This window comes from Triturus cristatus, chromosome 11, assembly GCF_964204655.1.
Source record: "Triturus cristatus chromosome 11, aTriCri1.1, whole genome shotgun sequence".
NCBI lineage: Eukaryota > Metazoa > Chordata > Amphibia > Caudata > Salamandridae > Triturus > Triturus cristatus.
The window spans coordinates 309,470,106-309,495,850 of NC_140594.1; positions in this window are offsets into that span (position 1 = coordinate 309,470,106).

Below are 25,745 nucleotides of genomic sequence, written 5' to 3' on the forward strand. Positions count from 1 at the left end.
TTGCATGTGGTCCATAGTTTCAGGATCCATCGCTGGTTCAGCTTTATGCATTTTGACCTGTGACCTGGTCACAGCAAATACCTCTGCAGGTATGCCCAACATCTCAGCATGAGTCCATAACTCCACTTCAGGCCAAGCTGAAGTCTCCAGATCATTGCCCAACAAACATTCAACAGGGAGGTCTGCACTGACTACTACCTTTTTGAGGCCAGTTACCCCTCCCCAGGAGAAATTCACAACTGCCAGACTATGGTTGGTCCTGACATTGCTTGCATTGGTAACCTGGTACATTTCACCCAGGATGATCTGTGCAGGGTCCACTAGGTCCTCTGTCACCATGGTGACACTAGCACCTGTGTCCCTGAATGCCAAAGCCTGTTTGCCATTTATTATAGGCTGCTGTTTGTATTTACCCAGACTACTGGGGCTCACTAGGAAGGACATGTCAGTGTCTCCCTCACAAACCAGCTTTGCCTGTGTGGTTTCTCTGACTAGGCCAGAGTCCACATCAGAACCCAGGGTCAACCCTACTACACCCTTATTCTGATTACCACCTCCACCAATGACTGCACTAGGGGGAACAGTTGCCTTAGGGGCAGGAGTGGTGGTGGTTTGATCTTTGGACTTGGTACAATCAGAAGTCCAGTGCCCTTTCTGTTTACATAATTTGCACCAGGGCTTCTTTTGGTCTTTTCCCTTTGTAGACTGTGAATCCCTACCAGATGCAGATTTTTGGGGCTCTTGTGAAGACTTCTGGTCTTTTGACTTATCCCCACCTTTATCTGAGCCTTTAGGATCCTGCTTCTTAGTGTCACCCCCTTGGTTCTGGGTTTTCTACCTCACCCTGGTTCTGACCCATTTGTCTGCCTTCTTTCCTAATTCTTGGGGAGAGGTCAGATCAGAGTCCACCAGGTACTGATGCAACAACTGGTTTCGGCAATTATTAAGGATCTGTTCTCTCATGATACGATTATACCATCTCTTAAAATCAGTAACTCTACTACCAACCAGCCAACCTTCCAGAGCCTTGGTTGCACAATCAACAAAGTCAGTCCAATCCTGAGTCTGTGCTTTCTGGGTATCTCTGAACTTCAACCTGTACTGTTCAGTGGTTAAGCCAAACCCATCTATTAATGCACTCTTCAGGGCTTCATAGTCATGAGCATCCTCTTCTCTAACAGTGAGGAGCTTGTCTCTACCTTTATCAGAAAATGAGAGCCACAAGATTGCTGCCCACTGTTTCTGGGGGACCTCTTGAACTTTACAGGCCCTCTCCATAGCAGTTATCCATTTGTGGATATCATCCCCACTCTGGTAGGGAGGAACAACCTTGGACAGGTTCCTATGGTCTGGAATGTAATCTCTGCCTCTAGGGACACTGTTGCTGCCACCAGGGGGGTCTAACCCCTCCTTTTTAGAAGCTCTCTGGAGCTCAAAGGCTTCTCTATCTAAGGCCAATTGATTGGTTCTGAGGGCAAGCCTAGCTTCCTCATACTGGAGCATCTTGTACCTTCTTTCAGAGGAGGTCTCTCTATTAAAGTATGAGTTCCTCTGATGGACAGATTCTTGTCAGAGTGATACGAGTGCTTAGATTCCCTTGAAGGGGACCTAGGCCTCTCTTCCACTCTGTCAACTCTCTTAGGGAGAATTCCTCTGTCCTGTTCAGACCTTTCTGGGTCTGGCCCTTTAATCACAGACTCCAGGTCATCTTGATTTTCATCATCAGACCCAGAGACTATGGCTGACCCACCCCCTGATCTGGATCCACTACCTCCTATAGCTAGTCTAAGATCATCTGCTACCAGTAGATTTATCAGGTGTAGTGTGGAGGGACTCTGTCCTAACCCTAGGTGTCTTGCAACACACATGGCCTTCAAGTCAAAGAAGGTCATGTCCTTATACTGAGGTTGGGTGGATCCACTGGGTCCATTCCCTTGAGGACATTCTAGTGTTATGCAGTGTTGCACTACCTACACTAGTTTGTGGCCTACTGATCCTAGCTTGAACTGTAGCAATGTGGAAATTTAGCTCGCAAACTGAACATTATCTGCGCCATCTTGCCCCTCCCCAGCACCACGCACAAGCGAACGCACGGCCGCCATTTTAGGCACCCCACTCTCTCCCCGCTCACTCTCGACCGCCAGCGCTTTCCCCTGGCGCTGCAAGCATCCCCCGCGCGCTGGCCACCCCCGCTCTCTCATACAGGCCATAAACCCTCTCCTTCTGCGCGACCCTGCTACGGAACCACTTCCGACCGACAACCCATACATGGTCATGCCTCTCCTTTGATAACCCCCTTCCTCTGCGCCCCATTGTCTGAACTGGTCCCAGGCCATCGCCTAGCCCTGCGGATGCAGTTTATTGCCCCTACTGTAAGGGAAACACCCCACATCAAAGGGACTACAGTAGAATCAAAGCCCCTACCCCCTGAGACCCGGCCGGTTGCACACACCCCCGGGAATTAGCGGAATTCCCTGCTGCGCGATAGCCATCTCCCACTGCGGGTAGGGTGGGAACCTCTACTGTAACCATGTGTGAGATCGGATCTGAGCCGGGGCTTCAGGGGATATTTCCCCGCACATCAAGGGAATCTCAAGAATGTACTATGTATAATAAAGCAATAAACCAGTGTATAAGAGACCAGGTCTCAGAGATGCAGTTAGAGCACCTCGTGACGATACCTTGCTGTCTGATCTGATGTGTTCTGCTCCGACGGAATAAAACTTTGTTTCCTGCCTTCCAGTCTCCGGCGCCTGCCTCTTTTATTGGTAAATTATCGAGTGGTATGAGAGGCGATTACCGCCGGGCAAATACTTGAAAGGTTATCGACTGAAACTGCCGCTACCATTTAACAATTGGCGTCCCAAACGTGGGGCCCATCAGCGACACGTGGATCCAGTGGGAGAGGTCCCGACGACAGAGTGAACGACTGCAACGATCGGGAGAGCTCCTGCCCAATAGACCCTCGTCTGGCAGCCGATCATCCGAACTTCACTGGTTCCGAGCAGACCTATCTCGAGTGATCTACGGTCCTGACTGGGAACCATCAGGAGTGCCGCGGCAAATACGGAGAATAGAGGACGATCGGGCGCTGGAGGCGGAAGACGAGAAACTGTCCACGCGGTCCGGGTAAGGTCGTGATATACGACAAAAGTGCGAAATAATTGATTGATTGTTTGAATACTAGTATTGCTCATTGATTGTTCTCTTTGAGATATTCGCTGTCTACAAACGGGGAGGAGTAGAAATACTCTCTCTCTCTCCCTTTGCAGATAGTGAAGGGTAGGTAACGCAGACTTTTGTCCCCGTTGAAACCCGTCGTGCCTATCTTTATCTCCCCATTGATTGATTGTCCGAACATTGATTGTTTTGAAGAATAGTGCTTTTTGAGATATTCTCTGTTTGCAAATAACGTAGAATAGGAATATTCTGTCTAGTCTTTGCAAATAGTGAAGGGTAGGTAACGCAGACTTTTGTCCCCGTTGAAACCCGTCGTGCCTATCTTTATCTCCCCATTGATTGATTGATTGATTGTCCGAACACTAGTTGTTCGATATTGGTTCTTTGGAGGTATTCTCTGCTTACAAATAACGAAGAATAGAGATATTCTGTCTAGTCTTTGCAAGCAGTGAAAAGATAGGTAGTGCTGACTTTTGTCCCCGTTGAAACCCGTCATGCCTATCTTCTCCCCACTGATTGGTAGTTGGTTCTGCCCGGACCGCTTATTAGAGGTGAACCACCCGGCTCCACTGGAAGGCACCCCTAATAAGGACATGTTCACTAAATATGGACTAGTCGCCGTAGCTTATAGTAAGCTGTGGCATAAATATACCAAGAAGGACCCCGAAAGTCAGTGGCCACTGATGGGATCCTTCGACGACCGCAAGATAGAAGCGCTAGAAGTAGCTCTGCGTAGCAATAAGACGACGCCTACTATGCTTGACAGTATTGGCATGTGGCGCAAAGAAGCGACGCAACGGAAAAAGAGGGAAGAAGTAAAAGCAGAAAAGGAATTACGAAAGGCAGCTCACCTTGCCGCTAGAAAGTTAGAAGAAGACATAAAGGAGAGAAGGGAAACTAAACTAAGACAGGAGCCCGAAACCTCAGGCCAGTACGCTGTTAGGACCCCTTCTTTGCTCTACCCTGAGTTGTCCTCCAAGCAGCGAACGAATGACGAATTACTGTTAGGTCCCCCGATCATTTACATGCCCCCTCCGTATGCACCCTCCCAATCAGTAGTGCAACACCCACAACCCCCGAACACGAGCGAAAGCAGTACAGGGGCCTCGGCCCTCACGGCCTCCGCGCCGGCTGAGCCTCTTGTGCCGAACCCAACGTCGACTACAACGCTAGACGACCATGAGATAGGAAAGAAAGAGTCCACCAGAATGTATCGATTAACTAAGGATGAACGAACAGGAATCGACAAGATAGTAAAGGCACTGGTAGGATCCTTTTTGACCTTACAAAAACTAAAATAACGCTAGGAGTTAGCCCTTTGTGGGACATATGAAACCAAGGGAAGGAGTCAAGCTCACGGTCGAGACGACCGCGAGGTAGCCCGACTCCATTACTCTCGCTACCTAAACATGTCTGCCCTACTGCCCACCCCGCCCAATAAGCATGACAAAATCCCGCACAAACGGAAGCCTGCTGACACCCACCATCGACGTCACCAAACTAGGGCTAGATCGCGCACAATTGGGCTATGTTATTTTTCCGATTGCACAGTAACCTCCTTGTGCTCGTCATCAGACTACAAATATGTACAAACACTCCAACGAAGTAATGTAGTTATAACATTTTAATAACTTATAAGATATAACAAACACACCAACAGGGTAAACAGGTTAAAACACGTTTTAAAACAACTATTTACATGACAGTCTGCTGCAACCTCCATCCCAAAGCCTTAACGTCCACGTGACACCGTCCTCGCCTCTCCTTCCTCGAAATTGCATCATTGGCCTGTTTTGGGCGGTCCCTCTTAGTTGACTTTGGGCTATAAAAGCCATGCAAAAATCCATTGACATTAGTGGCGAGCGATTGTGCGAATAGGCCGGAGGCTATACGAAGCACCGAAGTTCTGGCAACACCAAGGCGGAGCCCGCCACGCTGTGCGGGCCTTTCCGCTTTCTCTTCTTCTTTCTTTAATGAGGGCTGGTGCCCTGGCGGGGGGAAGCGACGCGGACGGGCCTCCCCCACCTCCCCAGGTGGAGGCTCGCCGGGCACCCCAACCGTCTTTGACTCTCCGGCCAGCTAAGCTGCACCCAACCGTCTTTGACTCTCCGGCCAGCTTAGCTGCACCCAACCGTCTTTAATTCGCCGACCAGCTAAGCTGCACCCAACCGTCTTTCACTCACCGGCCAGCTAAGCTGCACCCAGCCATCTTTTTCATCGGCCTGCTGAATTTCACCCTGGCACGCTGTGCGGATCTTCCCAGTCACTTCTTCCTTCAATAACGGAGGGTGCCCTGGCGGGGGGAGGCGACGCGGACGGGCCTCCCCCACCTCCCCAGGTGGAGGCTCGCCAGCAGATGAGGGCACCCCAAACCGCATCTTTCACACGTCAGCCAGCTGAGTTGCGCCTTGCCACTTCATTCGCCGTTCGGCTGAGCCGGCACCCCTGCACGCGGCCGCCAGGCAACCACCCAAGCACCGGGTTCACCAGGACTGCCGCTAGCACCCGACGTGAGGAGTGGGCCCCCGCAGCAAGGTAATCGGGGACCCACCCCGGTGGTGATACCATCCAAACTGCTGTCGTCACTGCTACTGGAATCACCCCGGTGGCAGTACCATCCGAACTGCCGCTGTTACTGCTGCTGGCTCCTCTCCGGTGACTGTACCGAAGAGCTGCTGCTACTGCTGCCCTTGAACTCCGGCGGTTGACCCCTCCGGTTCCAGGCCTGGCCCACCGTGAGACTATTCTGGACTCGAAAGCTTGTTTGCTAGGGCATGGGCCCCACCCTTGACAGAACGCTCCCCTCAGCCTTGCAGAATTGGTTGGAGTCATTTGACGTTCGACTCCTACGGACTTCCGGTAAGGACAAAACCACCGCCATTGCTCTTTTGCCCCCGGGCGGCAGCCACCTTGCCTCCGCTTGATACAGTGAGACAGTAAAGCGTCGGCGGAAGAACCCGCCTGCTGCCCCGCCCTAAGAACAAACCGTGGCATTGCTACAAGGTTGCAGTGACGCCATGCTGACGCAAAGTTGATGCTAACGAAAGTTCTCGAACTACCGAAAGGGATTCTGGTTCAACTGCTAATTCATGGAAAGACTTAGACTGTGCACTGGCCCGACCCCGCCCCAAGATGGCGCTGATGTAGGAGTGGCCTACAACTCCTTGTGGCGTTCCAGTCACGTGACATTTGTGTTAAAAAAGAGTGCTATATATATATTATATATATATATATGCGATGCTTACACACATGGTGGTGGGGAAAAGGGGGGGAACCGATTTTTATGTTAATCCAGTGTTGCTCATGTTGCTCGACGCCTCTCACACCGTAGCCGGTCTATGGCGGCTGTAGGCCCGTACTTCCATACTGACATTGTTTTAAATAAAGGGCTTCTTAAAAAGGAATTACGAAATCAGTGTCATGACTAATCATCTGGGTTGTTGAAAGTTTTTTCTTTTAAATAAATGATTGTTACTCCTAAGCGAAAGCATACAGATAATACAGACACAATTTGCCTAAAAATCTTTTTGTTTAACGGAATTTGTACCCATCACGCCTGCCCTTTTTTTCCAAGAATTGTCAAATCAATAATGAACTATAACTTAAGGTATATGTCGCATGCAAGGTATGGTATCCTGCACCATAATACACGACCAATTGAGAAATACATGCACGACCAGGGAACGCGAATTTAGGAGATGAATGAACTAGAGCATCTTTGCCTCGAACTAAAGAATAATGGGTCCGTGGTATTACCCACCCCTGCGGCTAGCCTGGTACATGGTAGGTAGAACCTTTTGTGTCTGCGCGCGCTGGGGTATTTTGAATACTGCACCTCCCCTCCCCTCTTATTTCCCCTCTATAGGTCACGACGAAGTTCCGACTGAAGAGTGGAGTGGACCTGGACCGCACCGAGTTCAATATCAGGGAAAACATAGACAAACGTTGTGAGATAGTGCGTAAAATTACAGACCATCATTGGGAACATGAAAAACCGTATGATATGATTGTGCGTGTGTACTACGATTATACGCTATGAATGTGTATGCATTTCATGTTTGGATCACTTGAAGAGAGCGTCACTGTATGATTGGAGTGCTTGTCCACCGATCAAAGGGAGGAGAATAAAGGGTCAGACACCCCCTAAGATAAACTACAAGGTGCTAAAGGTACGCCACATGCGTAGGAAATAGGGGACAGGAAAGGAGAGGTCCCCGTGCTCAACGCAGCCCAGAGTCTCCATCTTAAGTCTCCATCTTGATGCATGTACTGTCACCCCCTATCCGGCATTTGTGTGTACGTGATCACCGAATTTATGTCTTTTCCCCGCTTGTGTTTTCTTACATGGAACAGACCCATGCTACTCCATGTTGTGTGTGCACCAAGTGGCCTATTATCTTACCCATCTCTCTCTCTCTCGTTTTGTGTCGTATGTACGCCAGAATAGCCTACTTGATGCACACGTCTCTCTCTCTCTCTCTCTCTCTCTCTCTCTCTCTCTCTCTCTCTCTCTCTCTCTCTCTCTCTCTCTCTCTCTCTCTCTCTCTCTCTCTCTCTCTCTCTCTCTCTCTCTCTCTCTCTCTCTCTCTCTCTCTCTCTCTCTCTCTCTCTCTCTCTCTCTCTCTCTCTCTCTCTCTCTCTCTCTCCCCCTCCCTCGCAAAAGGCTCTTTCTTGTCCTCTTTCTTCTTGAATAAATTAACGACATACACCTCTTTGGTAAGTGTATAATTGGCCCGAACACGGTGGTGTTCGAACAAAATTGACAGAAACAAAAACGACCATACTTTACCACGATTACTACCTCTCCTTTCTGCGAACGTTAAGCCTAAATCGGCTGAGAAGGAAAGGACAGGTAAGACGACTGATGTCTCCCAATCTGACCCTCAACACGGGGACTATATGTCAGTGGTTTTTGTTCTTAAAGGACACCATCTCCACCACCCAGAATTACCCCTGACCAATTAGCCCGAAATAGAATGTCTAAAGCACCCTGTTCTCCCAGAGATAACTCCAGCCCTACACTAAGCCGTCTCAGCGTATCCCGAACGAAACAACTGATGGCCCTGTTTTAAACTGATAAAGGGTCACCTACTGTATGAAAAGGATACTCATGAACGCATGACAGTAGCACCTCGCACTTACGGGTACTACCAAACCTTGTATTATAAGGCGCAGAAACCGACACCTAGAAGGCCAGACGATGGACAGGGACACCCACAGAACCCTGCACCACAGCAGTAATTAATAGATTAGTAACACGCACATTAACATCAGAGTTAATAGGCACCAATCATGTAGTAACAGATAAGAGCATTTCCGCAACTACTCAGTGGTTGGGAGAGAGAATGAAGTATGTAAATGTCTTCCCTGCCAAGATCTCTAAGACTTTCGTTTCTTATAACCTATTCAAGGATAACCTGCAGCCATCGGAAGAGAGGGGTCGGACGTGACGCACAGTCTGGCTGCGGATCATAAAACATCTATGACATCGACCAAGGGGGAAGCGACGAAGCAACAAGGGTGTGAGACGAGACACCGTTATCAGAACGATGAGCGCGAAGGGCTACATCGAGGCCCCTGCTCACTGACCAGCGTGCCTGAAGTCTCAACCCGTCGGGCCCGATTGATGGGCCCAGTGCTGAAAAGATTCTGCTCTCCTTGGTCCGCATTTTTGATCCGGTCCCATGCCACCCCATTCTCTCTTCCTCTTTCATTTGGACTATGACTTTGACCTACTACCGAGGAACAAAAGGCCGGCACCCTGTCTCAAAAGTACCTGTGGTGAACTGTGTTAAGGAACAGGACTGGAATCAAAGAACAGTGAGTGGTCGCACCCTGCCACGTGAAGAAATCGGATTTGAGCCGGACCTTAGTTCCACCGCCGGTGCTCAACAGTGCCAACGAAAGAAGAACAAACAATGAGAGCTTACCAGTGATAGCTCTTTATGAAACAAGGACACTGGAAAGAAGAGCCCATGTCAAAGTTGAAAATCCTCTCCCAACCACCTTATTATATTAACTATCTTCTTATCAAGTTTTCATGATGTTGCATCAATCACTTCCGACTGTACACTGAGAAGTTAAGAAAATGTAACTTTGTATAGTAACATTCATACAACACCAGCCATGTACACGACTATACTGCAACTTTGAATGTACTTCCTCCTCGCCTACTTTATCAAACTGTATGAGACAATGTACAAATGTGTCAGATTACTCCTGCCTACCCTAAACGACTCTGTATCTTTAAAATGTGTGACGAACATTGACGATACTGTAACTGAAAGGCTAACAAAGGCGAATATTGGCCGGACAAGCTGGCGAGATATGTTAAAAGGGAGGACTGTGGAAATTTAGCTCGCAAACTGAACATTATCTGCGCCATCTTGCCCCTCCCCAGCACCACGCACAAGCGAACGCACGGCCGCCATTGTAGGCACCCCACTCTCTCCCCGCTCACTCTCGACCGCCAGCGCTTTCCCCTGGCGCTGCAAGCATCCCCCGCGCGCTGGCCACCCCCGCTCTCTCATACAGGCCATAAACCCTCTCCTTCTGCGCGACCCTGCTACGGAACCACTTCCGACCGACAACCCATACATGGTCATGCCTCTCCTTTGATAACCCCCTTCCTCTGCGCCCCATTGTCTGAACTGGTCCCAGGCCATCGCCTAGCCCTGCGGATGCAGTTTATTGCCCCTACTGTAAGGGAAACACCCCACATCAAAGGGACTACAGTAGAATCAAAGCCCCTACCCCCTGAGACCCGGCCGGTTGCACACACCCCCGGGAATTAGCGGAATTCCCTGCTGCGCGATAGCCATCTCCCACTGCGGGTAGGGTGGGAACCTCTACTGTAACCATGTGTGAGATCGGATCTGAGCTGGGGCTTCAGGGGATATTTCCCCGCACATCAAGGGAATCTCAAGAATGTACTATGTATAATAAAGCAATAAACCAGTGTATAAGAGACCAGGTCTCAGAGATGCAGTTAGAGCACCTCGTGACGATACCTTGCTGTCTGATCTGATGTGTTCTGCTCCGACGGAATAAAACTTTGTTTCCTGCCTTCCAGTCTCCGGCGCCTGCCTCTTTTATTGGTAAATTATCGAGTGGTATGAGAGGCGATTACCGCCGGGCAAATACTTGAAAGGTTATCGACTGAAACTGCCGCTACCATTTAACAGCAAGGGTGTGCTATCCCTTCACAAACAACTCAAAGGTCAGTAGAACATATTGATACTAAGCTTGACTTTTATATGTACCTTGAGTACCTTTAGTGGTTTTAGTTAGTAATTCAAATAGAGATTTTCTGGTAAAACAATGGCAAGCTGGAATCCCATCGCTGCCACCAATGTGAGAAGTTGGCCTGGCATATGCTGGTCACTAGTTATAGTGGCCACCTTGCACCAGTCCAATTCGACTCTTATGATAGATAAGTTTAAGACAACCTTTTAAAGAAAGCTATCCTAGTGGTAGCTGTGGAGAGCAGCCTTCAGGCTAAGTCTCGGAGGAATGTAAAGCAGCTTGTTTTACCTTATAATCTCTTGAATTACCAAATGAAAGGACACCACACAGGTATGTATATCAAATATATATGTATGTATTTCTAGACACACTCTACTAATCTCTTTATGAGATTAGAAGCCAGGAACACATTCAAATATCAACGTTTCACAATAAGTTAAGCACAGATATGGCTGGGGCCCTGGGGGCGTACCAGACCATATACTAAAAAAGAGGTTTAGGAAAGTCGACTTGCAGAATGACAAGGCCTAGGGCCTGTAGAATCGCTGGGGCTTCACTAATGCAGTAAAAGCAGGTAAGTAACAGACCCACGGGAGACACATGCAATGTGAGAATACAGCCACGGGTTCCCTATTGATTACAAAGGAGCAAGTCGTGGTTTGATTTTTAAAGTTTTAGGGTACTTCGAGGAAGTCTACAAGCAAGCCCCTTACAAGGTAAGTAATTCGAGGGCCAACACACACTAGGGCACCGGAGTGCACGAGTTACCTCACCCAGGGAAGCCAGGTGCATAGGTGTCTTTTGGTGTCGGGTCGCGTCGCTGTTTTCTATGGAGACCAAAAAAGATGTACTGCTTGCGAAGACTTAAGAAGTGTCCGGTGGAATCCAAGGCTGGATTCGAGATGCAGATGACCTGTAAATTGAAGGGACAGTGTTCACAGTCACTTGCCAGTGACCCGGGGCCAGGAAGATGGATGCCCACAGATGTCGGCTGATTTCAGGTGATCAAGGGCTGTTTTGACTCTTCGCTCACGAGGTCCAGGAAGGATTGACGATGACCAGCAGCTGGATTCGGAGTGTCCCATAATGTCTGCAGCTGACTACGGTATCGGCAACCGGATTGGAGCCAACAAGCCTTGGCAACAGCAAGTCTTGTGGAAAGTGAATTTAGTCAATGGTGCAGACCAGCAAGAAATGAGGGACTCACCCAGCAAAGGTAACTGAGGGCAGACCTGGAGCAGCCAGGGGAGCCCTTTGAGTTGATAAGAAAGCCTTCGGGGACCCACAAGCCAACGGGCAAGGGATCACAAAGACGCCTCTTGAGGAAATGCTTCACAGGAGCCCGCGGTCACTCGGGACAGGGTAGGCATCTGATTTTCACTGCACTCCCTGCTGGAGGATTGGGCCACAAGTGGGCCAAAGCACAAGTTCATAGAATGTTGTGAAGGGGTTGCACTTGACAATAGTGCACGGTTCCCGGGTATTGCAGTTCCTCATTGCTCGTAGGGTCCACTCGCCTCAGCTTTGCTGGGGACTCACAATGGCGATCGAGAAGTCAGGAAATCTACTTCTGGGGCTGCAGGGACTTCGGACTCCAGTGGGTGCGGGAAAGTTTGCGACCGTTGATTAAAGTTTTTGGTGCCTGCCAAGCAGGGGAGTCACTCCTTGACTGCAAGGGAGATTCTTCTGTCTTCCAAAGGTAGTGGAAAGTCGAAGGGCCAGGATTCTTCTTGTAAAGTGTCGTCCAGGGATATCTAGTTTGCAATGGCAAAGGTTCCCTATCTTATACTGAAGGTAGGGGAGGGACTAGCTTCATGATCACTCCTCTGGGAGGGTCAGGGTAGGGGGTGGTTACACCCACTTCCCTTTGTCCAGTTTCGCGCCAGAGCAGGGACAGGTAGCCCCTGAACCGGTTTGAGCTGGCATATGCACAGAGGAGCCTACTGCTCCCCCAGTGCAGGACTTCAAAGCACTCTAGGAGTGCACCCACCCCGCCCCAATACAGTAAATCCTGTCTGGAAGGTAGTGACACCTCCCTGTGACAGGATGCCTATTGTTGGGCCTCCTCCACTGCGAGTTTCAGTCAGCAGCAGGAGGGCAGCCCAGTGTCTGTGCTGGTGGCATCCATTTTGTGATGCCAGGGCTCTTTCAGATTTCTACCATGTTACCACAGTAGGTACATGTCGTCCCCTCTAGAAGGGTGGGATCATACTCCCACACCAGCTACTGGTGTGGGGGTATGATTCCAAGTTGTTTGACCCCAAACACGACATGTTTTGATGCAGTCAATCAGTTAGCATTAACCGGGAGGTTATAATGCACTTAAGAGTATATGGTTTAACCGCATCCACAAACAGCCACAGGGAATAGACCCTGCCAGCTGCAGAGGGGTCCTGCTCATGCAGAGGCACCCCCTCACTTTGTAAACCAAGCACCCTACCCTCAGGATTGATAGGGCCTGCCATAGAGGTGACTGATAGGTTTATATGTGTGTGTATGGTGAGATATAGAAACCTATACCTCAGTGAGGAGCGCTAACACTACCTCACCCAGGCTGCAGTAGCAGGCCTGTCGCGTCAGATTTAGTCTGCTTTCCAGGGGTGGCATAATACATGCTTCAGCCCCTGGTAGGCCTGTGAAGTACCTATGACCTTGGTACCTAGGGTACCATATACTAGGGGCTCATAAGGTACCAGAGTATCCAATCACTATTGGACCTAGTATGCACTCAAAGTTGTTTAGAGAGAACAGAGAGAGTGGGGCCCTGATTAGCAGGGACCCAGCCAGACTATTGCCAGAAACCAGTGTATACATCAGAAAAAAAGTCGGGGCAACATAAGTGCAGATCCTACTCTCCTACAACCCCCCCCCCGCAAACGCATAGACACTAAACTAACCTTGACCAGTTGAGTCTTCGTGTTCTAAGTGGAAATACCTTGAGAGTCCATCTGCATTGGCATGTTGGGTCCCAGGTCTATGTTCCACTGTATAGTCCATCCCCTGTAGGGAAATGGACCACCTTAGCAGTTTAGGATTTTCACCTTTCATCTGTTTGAGCCATAGGAGGGGCTTGTGGTCAGTCTGAACTATGAAGTGAGTGCCAAACAAGTATGGCCTCAACTTCTTCAGGGCCCACAGCACAGCAAAGGCCTCCCTCTCTATAGCTGACCAACATTTCTCTCTAGGGGTCAGCCTTCTGCTTATGAAAGCTACTGGCTGGTCTTGACCTTCATCATTAAGTTGAGACAGTACAGCTCCCACACCCAGCTCTGAAGCATCTGTTTGAACAATGAACTTCTTTTTGTAGTCTGGACTCTGCAAGATGCTAACACTACCTCACCCAGGCTGCAGTAGCAGGACTGTCGTGTCAGATTTAGTCTGCTTTCCAGGGGTGGCATAATACATGCTTCAGCCCCTGGTAGGCCTGTGAAGTACCTATGCCCTTTGTACCTAGGGTACCATATACTAGGGGCTCATAAGGTACCACAGTATCCAATTACTAGTGCATCTAGTATACACTCAAAGTTGTTTAGAGAGAACAGAGAGACTGGGGCCCTGATTAGCAGGGACCCAGCCAGACTATAGCCAGAAACCAGTGTATACATCAAAACAAAAAGTGGGGGCAACATAAGTACAGATCCTATTCTCCTACAAACACTCTACACCACTGCATTTTATGCCACTGAATGCTTAGCCGCTCAACACTATTGTGCTCTCTGTCACTGCACTCTACGCCTCTCTATTCTACTCTACATCACAGTACTCTACACCACTGATCTCAGCGCCTTTGCACTCTATGCCACTGCGCTCTGCGTAACTCTACTCTGCAAGCCTGTACTCTCTGCCACTGAGCTCTCTGCCACTTGACTCTGTACCACTGCACTCTATGCCACTGCATACTATGCCACTCCACACCATTGCACTCACGCCGCTGCACTCTACACCACTACTTTCTACTCTGCACTACTACACTTTATGCCATTGATCTCTTCACCACTGCTCTCTATTCCACTGCATTAAACACCACTGCACTCTATGGCGCTGTCCTCTACTCTGCATCACTCAACTCTTCACCACTCTACTACACTCTAGGCCAATGACTCCAATGCACCCTACGCCACTACAGTCTGTATCCCTCCAAGCCACTCTAGTCTATTTGGCACCACTGCACTTCAAGCCACTGCACTCTAAATCACTCTACTCTACGTACCTGCACTCTATGCCACTCTGCTCTACACCTCTGCAGTCTTCCCTGCACCACTCCACTATTCCCTCACTCTCCAGTTTATGCCACTTCACTCTACTCTGAAACAATCTATTCTATGCCACTGCACTCTATGCCACTGCACTCTACTCTGCACCACTTTACTCTATACCAACTCTACTCTACGTTACTGCACTCTACACTAATGCACTCTACACCACTTTACTCAAAACTAATCAACTCTATGCCAATCTACTCTGCACCACTGTACTATATGTAACTTCACTCTGGCCACTCTACTCCACTCTATGACACAAAACTTGACGATATTCCACTCTATGATGCTCTACTCCATTAAACTCTACTCCAATCTCTGACTCTCTTCTCCACTCTAAGCCACTCCACTCTACTGCACTCTACTCCACTCTATGCCACTCTACAACACTACTCTGCTCTATGTAACTTCCTCTATGCCACTCCATGCAACTTTACTCCACTCTATTTTATGACACACTCCACTCTTTGACACTTTATGCCACTCCACTCTACTCCACTCCAACCTATGCCATTCCACTGTATGACAATCTACTCCTCTCTACACTACTCTACTCTACAATGATCTACTCCACTCTGCGCAACACCCTCGATGCCACTCCACTCTGTTCTACACCACTCCACGACATTCTATGCTAATCCACTCTACGCCACTCATCTCTTATCAACTCCAAGCCCTTCCACTCTACAACACTCTACTCCCTCCACAACACTCCACACCATTCAATTCTACTCTATGTCCCTCCATAATACTCCACTCTAGTCCACTTTACAGCATTCTACTCCACATCACTCTTGTTTACCCCACTTACTGTTAGCCATGCTGAACAGCAGCCACGCTGGTGTGCAACATGGCTAATACATTTTGGCAAAGCCAATAGCTATTGCATAGTCGAGACCTCTTAGCTTTTCCAATGCTTGGTGTTTACAAAGCCACACAAATGACGATTTTCATAGCATTGTAAGAATAAATAACTCAACGCAATGCAAGCATTAATTTGCATCAGGTAGGCATTCCATAGGTGGTGCATGCATGTCCCCATACACCTACTCGTATATTTTGACCTAAACTCATGTTCCCAAAGAGAGGTGGACATGGATTTGCACCAGAATAGTGTGCCTGTCTCAGGCTGGCAGAATTAGGATTCTTGCATGTTTGCTGCATTCTGCCACACACAAACCAAAAGAGAATTGCTTTAAAGGATACTTTTTGTGCAGAAAGGTCCTGCACTTTAAACAGTAATGACCTCAACGCAACTGCTTCAACATGATAGGTAGCCCAGTGCTTGTATTCGTGAATATGAGGGGATACAAAGATTCTCTGTGGAGAAAGGGCTGCAATGCCTGCCAAAAGAGATACATTAAAGGAATGGGAAGCGATGCAAAATCACTGAAATGAGAGAGGTTGCTGGGTCAGGAAGTGACGCAGTAACTCAGTTGGAGGAAGTAATTGGCAGTGTTCCTTTCATGTCAAGCAATGAGCTTTAAATCACCAAGTCATGTTGAAGACTAATTAGAAAGGGAGAGAGATATCAGTGCTTAATAGGAGGATACTGATGGACTAGACTTGAAGGTAAAGGTACCGTGAGAGGTTTATTCTGTGCTCCAAAGTTTTGAGTTAAAAATGGAATGGGGAGGATTACCAAGTCTATCATAGCGAATACCAAACAAAAAAAAATGGTGATTGGTGTGCCACGTATCATGGTGTCAGTTTTAGTGACAATATGAATTTGACTCAGGAAGCCATAGGTTTTCTCTCAATTGAGCAGTTCCTTTGACTTCAACTGGTACCCGTAGCCAGGAGGTCGATGTCAGGCGGTGAATGTCATTTCACCTTTCAGTTTGGTGGCAGGATGAGTTCTTCAAAATCTTAGGTGACAGTGTAATAGAATGAGGACTGACGTCAGAGGCCTTCACTTCTCACGGAAAACTGGCATTCTTGGATTTTTGGTGTTCTAAAAATAGAAAAATGATTAGCTGTAAATCAAGCCGGGCCCAGTATGGCTGCCCTCCAGATGGGACCCCTTTGTTCCCCCAGATGCAAACATCACCGAGCTCGGCTTCCTACTGTTATTTACATGCGTTTATATCTGGGACAAGATGGCATATCATTTCCCTCGCGCGCCTTTATCTATCATTTTGTCATTTTGTTTTTGTTTTCTTCACTCCCGCGTCCGCCTGGGCCCTATCTAATCAGAGGAATGCTTCCTCTGTTTGTTCCCAGGGCACCATCCTCCATGGGAGACCGAGCAATGCCAGAGGGGGTGATTTTTATCATCAAACAGAATTAAAATAGAACCAGGAAAGGGCTGGAATGAGCCGGGGAGAGTGTCACATCTCCCTTTGCCACCATATTTAGGACTCTTTCATTCTTTTTATCTCCGTTCCCTTCGGAAACTAAAGAACTGGTGGTGTCTGTGAGCGCTCATGCATGGGGCTGCTCCCCGGCATGGGAATTTCGAGAACATACGTGGAGAGAGAAGTCGATCTATCTGAATGCTCTCTGAGGCGCATTGTATGTCAGAACTACAATAGTGTTTCATATCCTTGACATGGACACGAAGGGGCAGATTTATGAGGCCCTTGCGCCTCATTTACGCCGCCGTTGTGTCACTTTTGTGACGCAGCGGCGGCGCAAATTCTACGCCATGTTGCAGGGTATTTACAACGTGACGCATCTGGGAGATGCGTCACGTTGTAAAGCCCTGCGCCAGCAGTAGGCGTACCTGTGCAGGGGGGGGGCGTTCCGTCGCAGGAACGCCTCCTAAAAGTGGCTGAGTGAAATCTACAAGATTTCACTCAGTACACTTTTGAGCCCATGCTGCGTCAAAACCCTGCGCCTGCTTGAAGCAGGCGTAAGGATTGACGCAGCATTGTGAAGATAGGTCCCCCCAAAGCATTGCTGGAGCTGCGTCGCGCTTGCGACGCAACTCCAGCAATGCGCCACTTTTACGGCACAGATGCGTCACGCATCTGTGCCGTTTTTGCCCCATGGTGCGCCGCATTGTAAATGCGGCGCATCCATGGTGGCGGAGCTGTGGCGCACAATAACTGGCGCATCCCTGCTGATATGCAGGGATGCACCAGTTATTATAAATCTGCCCCGAAGCACTTTGATGGTGACCGGTAACTGGGAGGTGCTTTGAATGTTGACTCCGGGACACGGGAGCTCACGGATTGATCCCCGGCGGCAGGTCAGCCCAGCACCATGTGACTCTGGGCAATAGCTTGCTTAATTTTCCTGACGGCCCCCAGCGCCTTGACACCATGGGACAATTGTTTGTGCTTTACAAATAATGGATTGATGTACTGTTCCAATGTGGTGTTTTTGAGAAGTACTTGAAGAAGGCTCGGGACGCTCTTAGTAGTTTGTAGAGGTTTATTCGTGAGGTGAGGGAGAAAACCAGTTAGTTCTAACAGGGGCCCAGAGGTAACTGCCTGTCCTGGAATCACCGAGGGATTCAGGTTCCATGACAGAGCAGTGTTCTAGGCACGCATCACCACACATCTCCAGTACTGTATTTAGTGCATGAGGATCAGAAATGTGCTCCAACTACATGTATGCAAAGATACATAAAGGGCCTGATTGATTGAAGGTTTTCCGCAGACCGTGCGGACAAATAGAATGAGATTTAGGCGGCCTTGTGTGGCCAACTGGAGTAACGCAAGGCAGTGCAAGTTGTTGCCTTGCATTGCTCTGCCCCTGGGAGGCTTTCCATGAGTGGAGCATGGGTGTTTCCACACATTCACCCATGAGTCTTGGCGCATTCCCAGATTTATCATGGGTGGCAGACCTGAGAATGCATCAAAATGGGATGCCTTCCCAGGTGAGGCGTACTGAGGAGAAATATCTTTATTTCTCCTCTTTTATTCCTCTTTCTACATGTGCTGCAGAATGCAGCACACGTAAAAAGAGGAATAAGCCACAAGGGATTGTTTTTGTGCAGGAAGTTGTCTGTCCCTACACAAAAGCAATCCTGCCTGCAATGCAGGCGCCCTTGCACCATGGTGCAAGTGTTCCTGCATTGGCACTTGGCAGCCAAAAGCGTGCCAGCGCAATGAGAGAGCAGCAATGCACCATGTCTTAATACATATGGGGGCATATGTATCAACATCTCCATTTGCGATTCTCAAATAGCGATTTTTTGAGAATCGCTATTTGAGAATTGCAAAACGGGATGCATTTAAAAAATAGCACAACTTTTGCGATTTCTTAAAATTCCTTAATTGCGATTAGCAAATTGCGAAATCGCAATTAAGGAATACCTTCCCATTCATTCCTATGGGCAAGGAGGCCCATAGCAATGAATGGGAAGTCCTTCTCAATTTGCGATTCGCTATTTGCTAATCGCAAATTGAGAATAATTTCAAAGGTGCAAGGGTGTCATGATGACACCCTGATGCACCCCTGAAATCAGCATCTGTGCACATATGGCGCACATACATGCCCTAAGGGCATGTATGTGCACCACATGGCACTTTGAAATATGCAAAAAAGTGCATATTTTAAAGAAATCGCAATTTACCACCAACTTGAAGTTGGTAGTAATTTGCGATCTCTTAAGGAGAAATCGCACAACTTGGGTGCGTGTTACATTGCAGTTAAGAAATCGCAATTCGCGATTTCTTAAATGCTTACGCAAACTTAAGAAATCGCAAATTTAGCGATTCCTTAAGATTGCGAGGCTGAAATGCCTCATATAGCTCCTTTTGCTATTTTGTATTCGCAAACGCTGTTTTTTGCGATTCGCAGCGTTTGCGAATACAAAATCGGTTGATACATATGCCCCTAAGTGCTTTCCTGCCCTCTCCCTTTCATGCAGCGCAGCAAGGTGTCTTACTGTAGTGCGTTGTGCGAAAAATTGATAAATATTGCCCAAAATGTGTTCATGTCAAAAGATAGCTTTGTGTCCTTAGCACCTTCCCACAACATCTCAAATGTGCAGACACAAAAGGACAAATGTTGTTAGTGAGAGTGACAATTCTGATCCTAACACCTTCACGTGAAGTTGGCTCTTGTCTTTGAACACGGAGAGTGTGGCGCAAAAAGCAGCTTTTCTTGGATCCTACATAAAGTAAGAAGTCTTGAGATTATTCTGGATTATTATTTGTGATATCCTGGTTTTCAGCGGTACTAGGCAAAAGGTTTAAATGAAATTGTGAGAATACCAAAAGTTCAGTTTGAAAATATAAAGTCAGAAGCAAAAAGTTTGAAAAAAATAACAGCAGCCTGAAAAGTTTAAATAACATGAAATACATTTATATGATACTTTTTTTGTAATGAGAGATTCTGATGGGTTTGGTTTACTATAGGATTTAGAGTCATGGTAAACTTTTGAATAAGGTTCAAGGTGAAAGTTTGAATTATTTATTTATTTAAGGTTTTTGTAGAGCGCGTAGTAACCCGTGAGCATCCCAGCGCTAGAACCTAGAAAATCAGGAGGAAGCAGTAGCGGAAAAGACGGGAAGATCAGGGGAAGAGGAGGGTTTTCAGAGCTTTTCTAAAATGGTGGAGGTTTGGTTCTGTTCTCAGTTTCCGGGGGAGACCATTCCAGTGCTTTGCTGTGTTTACAGAAAAGCGGCGGCCTCCAGACCGGGCTTTTTTTACTCTATGAACGGTGATGAAGTTCTCGTGGTTTGACCGGAGTGACCTGGTAGCTTTGTAAGGAATGATGAAGTTTTTAAGAATGGGGGGACCTTTGTTGTGAAGAAGTTTATGTGCCAGGCAGAGGGCCTTGAAAACCACCCTCTCTCTGACTGAAAGCCAGTGAAGTTGCTTCAAGGCTGGCTTTGCTGATGATCTAGCCGGGGTGTTCGTAAGAAGTCGGGCAGCAACGTTCTGGATTCTCTGTAAGGTGTTGAATGTGGCTTCCGGGGCTCCCAGGTAGATTGCATTGCTGTAATCCAGCCTAGACAAAATAAGGCCCTGGATCATCAGTTTCCGGGAAGTGGGGGGGAGCAGGGGAAGCACCTTCCTGCATGCCCTAAGAAGTCCAAAACAGACTCCCGTCGTTTTTTTTGCCTGGGTTCTGAAGGTCAGATCTTTCTCAAGCCATACACCCAGGCTCTTAACCTCGTCTTTGGGAACAGGGGGATCACCTAAACAGGCGGGCCAGATGTTGGGCGGCAGGGAGGGCCCTTTTTGACCAAGCAGCAAGATTTCGGTCTTGGACCCGTTAAGTTTCAGTGCTGAGGTGTTCATCCAACCATGGATTTCAGTAAGGCAGCTGTGGAGATTGGAGGGTTCTTGGTTGGGGTGGGAGAGGGTCACCACCAGCTGGGTGTCGTCGGCGTAATTGATAATCGTCACTCCAAACGGGGTGACCAACTCCTCCAGCGGGGACATGTAAACGTTGTCTAACGTCGGGCTAAGTGAATAACCCTGCGGTACTCCACAGCGGAGGGGGACCGCAGGGGAGTGGCTGTCATTCTCCCAAACTTGGAAGGAACGGCAATTGAGGAATGACGCGAGCCACTTCAGGGCCGTGCCCTTCACTCCAATGTCTCTCAGACGCTGGATTAAAACCTGGTGATTGACAGTGTCGAAGGCCGCACTGAGGTCCAGGAGGATCACTGCCACTGATCCTCCTGTATCTAAGATGCTTCTGGCCTTCTCCACTGCCGCCAGGAGGGCGGTGTCAGTGCCCTGGCCTGGACGAAAGCCTGTCTGAGAGCTCCTAAGCAAGTTGTTAGTTTCTAGGAATAGTGATAGCTTTTTGTTCACTAATTTCTCCGTGATTTTGCTATTTCCTGGGAGGAGGGAGATTGGCCTATAATTGGCTAAGTCCTGAGGGTCCAATGAGGGTTTTTTTAGAAGACCTTTGACAACAGCTGCTTTCCAACTAGGAGGGACTTCTCCCTGCAGTAGAGAGGCATTGATGAGGGCCGTGAGCGGAGGGATAACAGTGGGAGCCACTTTCTTGAGGAAGCGCAAGGGGACCGGGTCGCTGGGAGAGCCACTTTTGATTGTGGCAAACATCGCGGCTACCTCTTCTGTGGTTACTGGACCGAAGGTGTCAAGATAGGGTGCAGGGGTGTCAGGGGACAAACTGCAGCAAGGGGGAGGGCTGTGGCTGTCACCGCCTGTGCAACCGATATCGATAGATGGTAGGGAAGCGAGAATGTTTTGGATTTTCTCATCGAAGAATGTTGCCAATTTGATACATTTATATTCCACGGATTTAGGGTCCAGGGGTTTCACAGGGGGATCTGGGACATGGAGAAGTTCTTTTAGAATGGTAAAAGTTTCCTGAGCAGAGCAGGATGAGTTTTTAATTCTTTCCTCGTAAAATGAGCTCTTGGTTTTATGAAGTGCAAGTTTGTAGGTTCTTAAGGAAGACCGGAACGTGTCTTTCTTATCTGCTGACTTATCTTTCCTCCATGTGCGTTCCGTCCTCTTGCATTCCTTCCGTAGAACATTCAGTTCAGGGGTGTACCAGGGGGAAGGGTTGACTCTCTTGGCTCGTTTAAGGGTGCTAGATCGAGGTAGGAGGCAGTCCAATGATTGGGTGAGCCAGGCATTAAATTCAGTATCGGCAGTTATGGGGTTATGAGTGGGGGAAGGAGGAGATTCCCTGAGTTTGGATGCCCATTCTTCTGGTACAAGTTTGTGCCAACGCCTGATGAGGGTTCTGATTTTAGGCAGTTGGGGTGGGGAAGTATCAAGGTGCCAGTCAATGGGGATCAGGAAATGGTCTGTCCAAGGAAGAGGGAGGGGCACGCGGGTTTTAAGGTCATGAATGTTTGTGAAAATCGGATCCAGTAGCTGGCCTTTGTCATGGGTGGCCTGTAAATTCATTAAGCAAAGGCCAATGGAAGAGAGGTCCAGCAGCAGTTCGGCTGCGGGGGTGTCGGTTGGGTCCAAATAGTGTAGATTGAAGTCTCCTAATAATAGGAAGTTCGAAGAAGTTGTTGCCTTAAGGGTGACATAATCAGTGAGCCTGCTGGGGAACTCGGCAAGCGGGCCTGGGGACGGTATACAAGCAACCCAGACAGAGACGTTTCTGGCGAGATTTGTACGGTGAAATGGCAACTTTCGCAATCTTTAATATTGCCATCATCGATTCTGCAACTGAGGTGATCTTTGAATATTATGGCTAATCCACCTCCTCTGCCACACGGTCTATTCAATGAGCAAATTTGGTAGCCGGGAGGGAGGGCATTAACAATATCAGAGCCGTTGTTAGGAGTAAGCCATGTTTCTGTGAGAAACAGAATGTCAATGGCGTGATCTAAAATAAGGAGGTTTATCTCGTGGGCGTGTTTGACGAGCGACCTGCAGTTGAGGAGGCCGAATTGTGGGCCATGGCGTTCTGTCTCAGCGCGGGGCGGGTTGCAGAGACTACAGCAGGTAAAGGAGTTATCTCCAATATAGAAGTAATTACAGGTAGAGTGTTTACGCGGATTCAGTGCCAGAAGCATGTCCCGGGTATAAGTAAGGCAGCGCCTAGGACAATTGGGCATAGTGCCCGGGCCTAGGGCCGTCCGGGCCCGGACGGGCCCAGACGGGCTTGCCTTAGGCGCGCCTTCGGCGCGCAGACGGCGCGCCCTCTGCACCCGTCCGCTGCGCGTCCGGTGTAAGCACATTATTTTATAGGGAGAATAGGGGTGTGGTCTCTGAAGGAGGGGCGTGTCCTGCACCTGGTATCCCTCTCCCGCGTCAGCGCTGACCTCGGCTGCGCGGGGGGGGTCAAAGGTCAAGGGGGTGCCTGGCGAGCGTCGCTCGAAGTACACAGAGGTAAAATCACACAGTGACAAAATTTTTCAAGATTTAAAAAAGCCAAACAGCTAACGTCTCCCGGCTGTGCCTCAGGAGTTAGACTAGGATCAGAATTAGGGGGAGTGTTCAAGCTAAGGTGAAGGATAGTTATAATCAGGGCTTTCAGTGGGATGAAAAAACTGGGGGGGGGTCTCTCAAAGGGGTGTGGCCAATGTAATTAAGGGGTTGACTTAAAAACACATAAGCTAAAAATCTGGGGTTAGCATAGTGTGCAGCCCGACTTGTATTTTGCTGTTTATGTCATTGCATCCAGACATAATGTACAACAAGTAACATCATACCTACAACAAGTCAGGACTATTGGCTTTGTCAATAGTTGTTAATTGCATAAGATAAATAAGCAGCTACTATGGCTTGTATTTAATATTGAAAAAGCTTCCACTTAAAGCCCTGGTGACACCACAACAATGTTCCTGCTCCTGAGTTTCAAAAAGAGAAGGGAAATCCAAAGAGAAAATGACTATAAAGGATTTCCCTTACCCTACAATGCTCACCCGGCATGACGTCATGCCATAACGTCTCCACTAGTGAGAAGTGAGCAGTGGGAGCACACGCACATCAATGTTCCTGCTGTCACTGCAGTCTGGGAAAAAACGGACCGCCTGTGCCAGGGCACAAAACAGAGCACGATAGAGACCCAGTTCGAGGCTCCCATTAAAAAAACTGCCAGTGCTCAGCACAGGTGAGACCCACTAAAAGCCTTGGTTATAATGTTAGGATTGGGCCTTCTACTAGGATTAGTTTAAGAATTAGGGATAGGATTAAGTTGCAAATAAGATTTAGTATAAACCTTAGTATGCAGATTAAGGTATGTGATAGAGCTGGAGTTAGTGATATAGGCTAGATTGCTTAACAATATGTTAGCATTACCTTTAACAGTATAGTGCATGTTCTACAAATTGGAAACATTTAAAGTGTTTGCGTTAAAACAAGTAAAACCTCCAAACACAACCTCTTTCTTGAAGAACTCTTGGAGGACAATCGCCAGCTCTCAATACTGTCACAGTGGGCCCCACTTCTCCCTCCAAAACCATTTATCTCCAGATGTGGTGTACCTTCTGTTGTGTGATCTCAGAATCTGATGGACAAGTAGCCCAAAGGTATGGATTTTGGTGCCTAAGGCCTCATTTTTCAGGTGCTCCACCTTGCTCTCTAGATGCATAATCAAGTTGAGTGCATATCCCTCCACTTTTTGCTATCGGTGGTCGTTGTCACCTTGGGGCTGTACTGTCTTTCTGACCATTGACATGTTTTGATTATTATGTTTTCTCTGCTAGGTATCCCCCGTTTAGGTTAAACATGTTAATCGTTTAGCTGTGAATAAGAATAATTAATATAGAATTCACATTTATTTTTCACATCATTTTTCAATGAAACGAGTATTTATTCTGAGTTGAATATTCTGTTCTGAAGAATTGTATTGAGTTGTGAACAAAGTTTCATGGAAAGTTGATAACTATGGGGGTCATTACAATGGTGCCGGTGCTTGGGACCGTCCTCCTGGATTGCAGCAGTCCCACACACAAGATTACGATGCGACCTCCACTGTGGCAGTTGCATCGCGTATCTCTGACATTGCGGCAAGTGCTGCTGGCTGCAGCACCCGCCACAATGTCAGACATACTGTGTTTGCATTTCCCTGCACTACTTGGCAGGCACCACGTGGTGCCTGCCACCTGGTGCAGGGAAATGGCCCCCCACTTAGGGTGATCAGCTGCTGCACAGCAGGTCTGATTAGCGGGGGGGAAGCCAACATGATATCTACCACGCTGGAGCAAGCGCGCAGTTAGAGAGACTCGTGCTAACCTCCTTGTAGGTTGTTTGTTTAAGGGTGCTGAAACTGAAACCAGCGATTGTTTTAAAACTTATTTTAAACTTATTGTGTGACATTACTTGCAAACTTACTTGCATTATTGATGTGCTGTTTTTTTAACCGGTGTTGTGAATTTGAATCTGCACTTGCTTCGTGAGCAGCTCATTATCCTCACTTCCCTTACCTTAGAGGCACTTCCGCTGCAACGTAGCGGTCTAGCGCTTAGGGCGATCAGCTGCTGCACAGCAGGGCTGATTAGCGGGGGGAGGAGCCAACACGATATCTACCACGCTGGAGCAAGTGCGCAGCACACGCGCACCTTAGGTGCGCCGAAGGCGCGCCTAAGGCAAGCCTGGCCGCACCCGGCCGAGTCCAGGGGCCAGAACCCCTGGCCCGCACAGAGTCTATCCAGCAGATTTTCTTTTACCCTTAGCCCATGGTTCTGCCTCCCTACACACTAACATAGCAGA